The sequence below is a fragment of the Pithys albifrons genome, chromosome 7 (assembly GCF_047495875.1).
Source record: "Pithys albifrons albifrons isolate INPA30051 chromosome 7, PitAlb_v1, whole genome shotgun sequence".
In the NCBI taxonomy this organism is placed as follows: Eukaryota; Metazoa; Chordata; class Aves; order Passeriformes; family Thamnophilidae; genus Pithys; species Pithys albifrons.
Window position 1 is genome coordinate 18,193,277 of NC_092464.1, and position 7,218 is coordinate 18,200,494.

Here is a 7,218-nt window from a genome sequence, read left to right on the forward strand (position 1 = left end):
TACATGCTGGGCCTCATCTTAGTTCCCACCCCAGATTTCTGTGGCAGTGCCAGAGATTGCTGATCTGCTTTTCCCAATGCATTGCAGTCATCAGTTATCTTGGCAACCTCAACTTTGCTTCCCCCACTCTGGACTGGGCAGGCACCTGTAGAAGCCTTACACAATCATGAGACCCTCACCTCACTCCCACTCTCGGTGTGGGTTCCACACATTAGCACAGCAAAATGCTGCATTACAGCCTGATGCCTCCTACCTCTCCTACTATTCTGGATTATTCACAACACCTGGAGAAACTTCAAGAAGTCCTGCTCCTGGTTTTATTTGGCTTCACCTGTGCATGAGCTTGCTCCTCTTTGTCTCTAAAGATCTGTCAGTCCTTTAAAAACAAGAACTTTTTTTTCCTGAAAAAGCCAGATTCTTGGCACATTCTTCCAGCATTCCTTTAAACATCCAGTCAGCAAACAACTGCACAAACATTTGCCTGCCCTCTCATTGTTTCCTGACCCTGATTTGTGAGAGGTCAGCATGATAGATGTTTAAACTAACCACAGGCTCGGTTTATGCCAGGCCATTCCATCTGAGCTTTCATGTCATATTAATTACAATTCCTTTAAATTCTATTGCAATTAAAATTGAAAGAAACAGTTGTATGCTTTCAGCACCTCCCACCCAAATATCACATATTGCTTGAGGCCAGATTCCACCCCTCTCCTCCTTTCTGGATATCACCTTCCCTTCTATTCTTCAGATTTGCAAATCGCTCTTCAGAAACATGGAAGTTCATCTAATCAAGTGGACAGCCAAGTGCAGCAACGTCCAAAGCAAAGTGCTGCTTTAGATAAGATGGTTATTGGCTGGCCCTTTGCAGATATTTCTGAGCTGGCTCTCACAGCACAAACACGCAATGTGGGCAACAACACAGACTTAGATTTTCTGTTTCAAAAATCGAGATGTTACAGCCCTGATTTCAGCGATATGTGTCAGTGCTACTTTTAAGCTATTGGAGAGTGTGTCACACCAGATGAAATCAAGGCTCTGCAGAGGCTGAAGGGTCCATGCTTTTCATAGCCACAGTGGCACTGCACAAGCCAAAGTGCCCTGCTCAGCAGCCGCACCTTGAGGAGATGCTCCTCTCACAGTGCTGGCCAGGGGCACTGGGGTTCGGCTACTCTGCCCCTTGCCCAGCAGATCAACTGCTGGATCATATTCTGCTTGCAACACCTTGGTCTCTTCCAAATACTACTCTCTTTTCCCCCCACTGCATTTCTTTTATTGTCTTCCTTCATCTTTTGTTGTATTTCTAGCTCAGCTCTGCCTTGTCTTAATTTCACTGGAACCAGCAGCCTTCTGCCAGGCTCTCAGACTGAAGGATCTGCTGTGCTTCCTTTCTGGTCTCACAGGACTGCTGCTGAACCTTCTGGCAGAATTTCTTTCTTGTATCTTCCCTCCCCCCCTCCCCAGATTCTACTGAAATAGCTGCTTGCTTTTCCAGTAAGAGATGCTGCATTACTACCAGAAGCAGGTGGTTCTCATTTCAAAAATTTCAGTCAAGAAACTGAAGCATGTGACATCTTGTGAATCACAGAGTCTTTCTGTCTGTCCTGACATTTCTTTTATCTTTCTGAGCTGAAGGTTGATCCTTAAAATGGATAACTAAGAGAAATTGCATACCATGCCCACTACAGTTCAGCCAAATAACATCTAGACAAATGGCTTAGGTGGAGTCACTGCAAAATGCAGGATTAGAAAAGGTCACTAGATTTTAGTCTAGACAAAGTTTTTATATTTGTACTATTGCTTCCCAGATGAATCAAAAATTACATAGCCTTATGGCTCCTAAGTCCATTTAAAATCTCCTCACATCTATGAGCATAACCCCAGATTTATTTCCATTTTCAAAATGTTCAACCTGAAATCCTATTTGCCATTTCACAGCCTTTCTTTGCTCCTGCCTGAGAACTGGAGTGTTGGTGACCCCAGCCAGCTACCAGGCACTTCAGCTTGTTCCATGCTGTAGGAAGTCCAACTGAAAATGTACCAACTTAAACCCGACCAACTGTCCAAGGAGAAGAAATGCACAAGGGGAAAAAGCAAAAGGTCATAGAGAAAATAATTTTTTAAATATGCATTACAGAAGGTGATCTATGACAAGAGGGGATATCGGGTTTAAACATGTAAAATTCAAAATCTGAATGTTTTATACACTTAAAATATATCTCTGGGCGTGGGTGTCTCTGGCTGGGGTCCATCTCTTCCTTTTTGTCATTATCTTAACTGAGCTAGTTGAAAGGACATTCTGCTGACTCCAGACAAGTTCTTCCAGTTTCTATCACTAGTCCATCACATAACAACAATAACTTTACACTTAGCACATGAAGATATGCCAGAGAATTTTCTTCCACACCTCACTGCAGCCCAGACGGGCTGGAAGGCAATGCAGTGTCCTGGGAGCAGCCGTGCCTGGGCCCATAACAACTTTTTGTCCTACTTAGTATCTGAATGTTCTTGTTTTCAGTTGTGTACAGAGAACAAGAGCCTGGAGCTTGTGCACGTGCTATTTGAGTGGGCCCTGATAATGTCAGTGCCATGCAGCTACAGTCATTATCCCTGACAAAAGTAATGTTCTCCTGCTGCTTCCACAGTGGATTCAATGTGACAGAGAGAATGGCATATTTGCAGGTGCAAGGAGCAATCCTTCCCAAGGATACTTTAGTCTCTCCCACCTTAAAAAACCTCTCCTTAACTCCAGTTGCCCATCCAAGTGCTCTCTCCTTCTTGCTGGGTGTCTGCTCCTTAAGCAGCACGTCATTGTTCAGAGTTTTCTTCTTCAGCTCTGACTGAGCTTTTCCCTGATTGGGCTTCTGCCACCTGTGCTCCACTGAATCAGCGGACTTGGCTCATCACTTCCATAAAGTTTGGAACTGGAGGCAAGATGAGTCTTTCATTCTAATTTTGAAGTGTCAGATTATAAAACCATTTTAAACTCTTATGTGTAAAACTCGGATATATTAAAGACAGACTCTTATGGGGGAAGGAAAAGGAATAGCACATCTCTCTCAGCAGCTTCCTTGTGAGTGGGCTAACAAGGAACAGACTGTTCCATTCAGACCAAGCTTCCAGAAAGCCCAGCACTCTCCTAGGTGTCCTAGAAAAGCCTCTATTGATTTATTTCTAGCTAATACTACCTCCCTCCTCTGATCTGTCTCCCACTTTCAAGAGATTTACTCAGGTTACTCTCCATGCTTTCATTTGGCTTCCACAATCCTATTTCAGCTTCCACATCTTTAATCTTTCTTGCAAGGTGTTAAGGGATCCTTATTCTCTTTTCAGCATTTTCTGAAAATTCAAGTAATAGTTGTATTCAATCACCTCTTCTTCCCTGTCTGTAGTTTGCCTCTGAAGGATCTCACCATAAATACCATTTCAGCAGCTTTCTCCATGCTTATGATTCATCAGCTTTTCTACTTCCTATTTGTCACTTTGAGATATTTTTGGTAATCTCTTTTAATGCCACTCCACTAAACACATTTTCTTGCAACTCTTGAGCTTCTGTGTCCTCTTATTATAGAAACCTGATTTTGGTTTCTCACATCTGTTACTCCCACCTTGCATAACTTGTGTTCCCATAGCTCTGATTCAGGTAGGAAAGTGGTGGTGGGTTTGTGTGGGGTCACCAGTGACTGTAACCTAAAAAACATGAGCAGGTCTCAGTGAGGTTTGGCGAATGGAAGTAGATTAAGTCTTGAAAATATCCTTAAGACTAACTTATACTATCCTTTGCTCATATTGTTTTGGTTTTTTCTCTGATTTGGGAAGGTGGATAATACATAATCAACCCCACCAGATTTTTCTAAAGACAACTGTATCCAGCTGTGAAGGTGTAAACACAAAAGAGAGGGGCTGAGTGCTTGGCACTGACCGACAGGGAATAACTGGGAGTAATGAGATTAAACTGAACAAAGGAAAACCACTGAAGGTTGAACATCAGGAAAATATCCTGGCTGTGTCTATCAGACCATGGAATAATTTCCCACGGGAAGTGGTAGAAACTCCATCTCTTGAGTCATTTAAAATTAGAACAAATAAATCACTAAAAACCAGAGGACTGGGAACTACCCAATTGGAATTGCACAGGGATGAACTAGACAGTTTTAAAAGATGTATTTAGTCTCAGTTCCTCTTATTCTGAAATTAAATAACAGGCCTTGTTTAGGGTCTGCTCAGGCAGGACTGACAAACCTGCAGCTGCACCGTGTTCTCCTTATTATGGACAGGTTGAAATACTAATGTGACTCTATCTGATCATTTTTCTGTACTGTGGTAACATTAAACCCCAAGCCTGGCAGGGAAACCAGGAATTCCCCATGGGCCCTCCTCCTTCCCAAATCACAGACCTGGTTGGGGACTGTCCTAGGATTTTTCTGCCAAATCCTTTGTTTTCAATGGATTCCTCATTATTTCCTTTACCACGTACCCTGCTGGGCTTAGCTCCCCTAGATAGCAGAGCTGAAGCAATTTAAAATGCAAAATGCTTTACACAGCCCTGCTGGAACAGGGTCTACCACCAACAGCCCTCTAAATTCTTCAGAGCTGCTGGCTATGAACAGCTCCTGTAGCCATGACTCCCTCTTTGCTGCATGTGAGAGATGGTCCAGCCTCACATGCAGTTACTGCAGGAAGGACTCGGCCCCAAAAGGATATTGTTTCTCATAAACGATCAAAGTTTCCAGTTCTCAAAAACAGCAGGCCAAGAAAATGGTTCATTTACAGTTGTGTCTTTAGCAACACACCATGGTCCAGCACACTGACTGCAAAAAAAGTCAGCTTTAAAACAGTTGTGCAGATGCTTCAAAAAGCAACAAAGGTAAGGAAGCAAGTTCAGAGAAGATACAAGTGACTTTCTTGTCTTTCTGTTACATAACACTTGGGGTTATCCCATCAGCAGTGTTAGTCCACACAGCATTGCTCTCAGTCCACACTCACTGTTTTTCAAACTAATTGAACTGTACTGCAAAGCATTTTTCTGGGCTGAAGTGCTGAGGAAAGCTGAACACAAACTAGATCATATTTTGAGGATTTCTTTTGAAATTAAACACATAAGCTCAAGTTTAAGAATCTGATAAACAATATTTGAGTTCTGTTATTGCCAGAACTGTCTTCATTTTCTACGGTTTGCTGAAGAGGACAATAGGTCAGGGGCTTTTTGTGTCTGTTATTTCTTTTTCAGCTAAGCAGCTCCACGTGGGCTGTTGCATTTCTCAGCTGGCAAAAGACATTTTTTTAACTATTGTTGGACTAGCAAAAGACACCTGAGAGTTTCCCATCTTACAGTCAGAAAAAAGAAAAATGAACTGACAGTAATAGATCTTTAGAGGGCAAAAGGGAATTACTTGGGAAGAAAGAAGATTGATCTGAACAATTTGAAGAATCTCCTTTTCTTACCTTTCTGAGTATGCAAGGTTAGGTAAGTGACACAATCCAAATCAAGAGCTGAGAATGCAACATAGCAAAAAAAAATAAATTATTTTACCTGTGTTGATAATTCATTGGTTCAGAATCAGGCTAACCTTCTTAGCTCTGGATTTGTATAGCTTTACAGTTTATTCTGGAAGAATTTTCTTCTCATATAATGATTATTCTGCTTGCACCCAGTCTTTTCCTTGTTAATAATTCCATCTGTTATGCTTTCCAATATTTTTGTCTTTTTTTTTGCAGAATTTTATAATTTCTAATATCTTACTCATCTTTAATTGTCTACAGCTCATTCCACACTTACAATTTAGTTAGTTTTTGCTTACTCCCTGTATCTGTCTTACTTTTATAATCACTCTCTATCATTTTTTTATTTTCCACAGCACAGCTTCACAGTATCAAATACTCATGTTGCAAAATTTCCCCTTGTATAAAGAACAACAATAAGTTAGTTGGAAGTCACCCGTATTTCATTATACTTGGCACTGAGAAGTGCAGCTTTTTAAAGAGCCTCCACCCTACAGCTGCGTCTCATCATTGATCCATTTAAATGCACTAATCTAGCCAAAAAGCAAATGTTTCCCATTACAACCTGTCTCTAAGTGACATCTATGTGCTAGTTTAGGAATAGATCTTCATAACAGGACTACTTTGGAGGTAAACCAGGAAAAGATATTCTTCTGGTTCACACTGAACACTTGCATGCTTTTAGCCTGAAATAAGTATGGAGCAGTGCACTTTCATGCAGTTATGTAAGGGGTAGAGTAAACACTGCTAGTGTTGCTCACTGAATACAAATTCTGCAATTATGGGTTGTGTGTGTGACGAGTTAGGGGACTACAAATTGGCTCCTACAATGGTAGGGATTTCTCCACAGAAAAGGAAAATTATTAAAATCTCTGAAGCTCACAATGAACATGGGGGTATATATCTAATGTACAACTAATGTCCCAAAGGCCCTCAGGTCTGTGCAGTAATGACTGTAAGAGTGTATCTTCATAAAAGGAGTAATGAGGCCTGATCCGCCCACAGGCTCTCACAGAAGTATGTGGGATGGCTTGTTGACATAGTTATAGTACTGGAAAATCTGCTAATCAAGATGAAATATCTTAAATAAAAAAAGTGGGGTTTGCAGGTCCTGTAACACAGGTGCATTTTGATGTCAGCCTCAGAGAGAGATGGCAAAAGGGTTTGTTACAACTAAGAAGGAGTACACGTGGTGTATTCTGTACTACATTCAGTATTTCATATATGTTTATGTTGAAATAATGAGCAATATCCAGTGCAGATCATCTCTCAGTTCTGATGCTGCCTTCATGTAAATGGGCGGCAGGACTCTCCCCCAGCACTGCTCCGCTCCGACAGCTGTCACAGAACTAGAGGGTTTATAACAAGAGAGTGGGTTACTGTAATTTTGGTACTCAGGAACTTGTGGGAGTCTGTTTCTTGCCTCCAAAGGCAAGGAGATAAATGAGAATGTGCAGTGAGAAATGCACAGGCTTTGGGGCGCTTTACAGGAGCTGCTGCCAGGTGATTCAAGGAGGCCATACCCAATTAATGTGCTCTGGCACCTTTAGAAATACTATGGTTTCTCCTGAAGGCCCTTCTCACTGCCAAATGCTTTTTGCATATGTTTGATGGATGCCTGAAACACAGATTCTTCTAACACTCACAAAACTAAGTCTATTTTTGATCCCCTTTCCAAAGCTTCTTTCCTAATTCACAACTGTAGTCAACAACACCTTT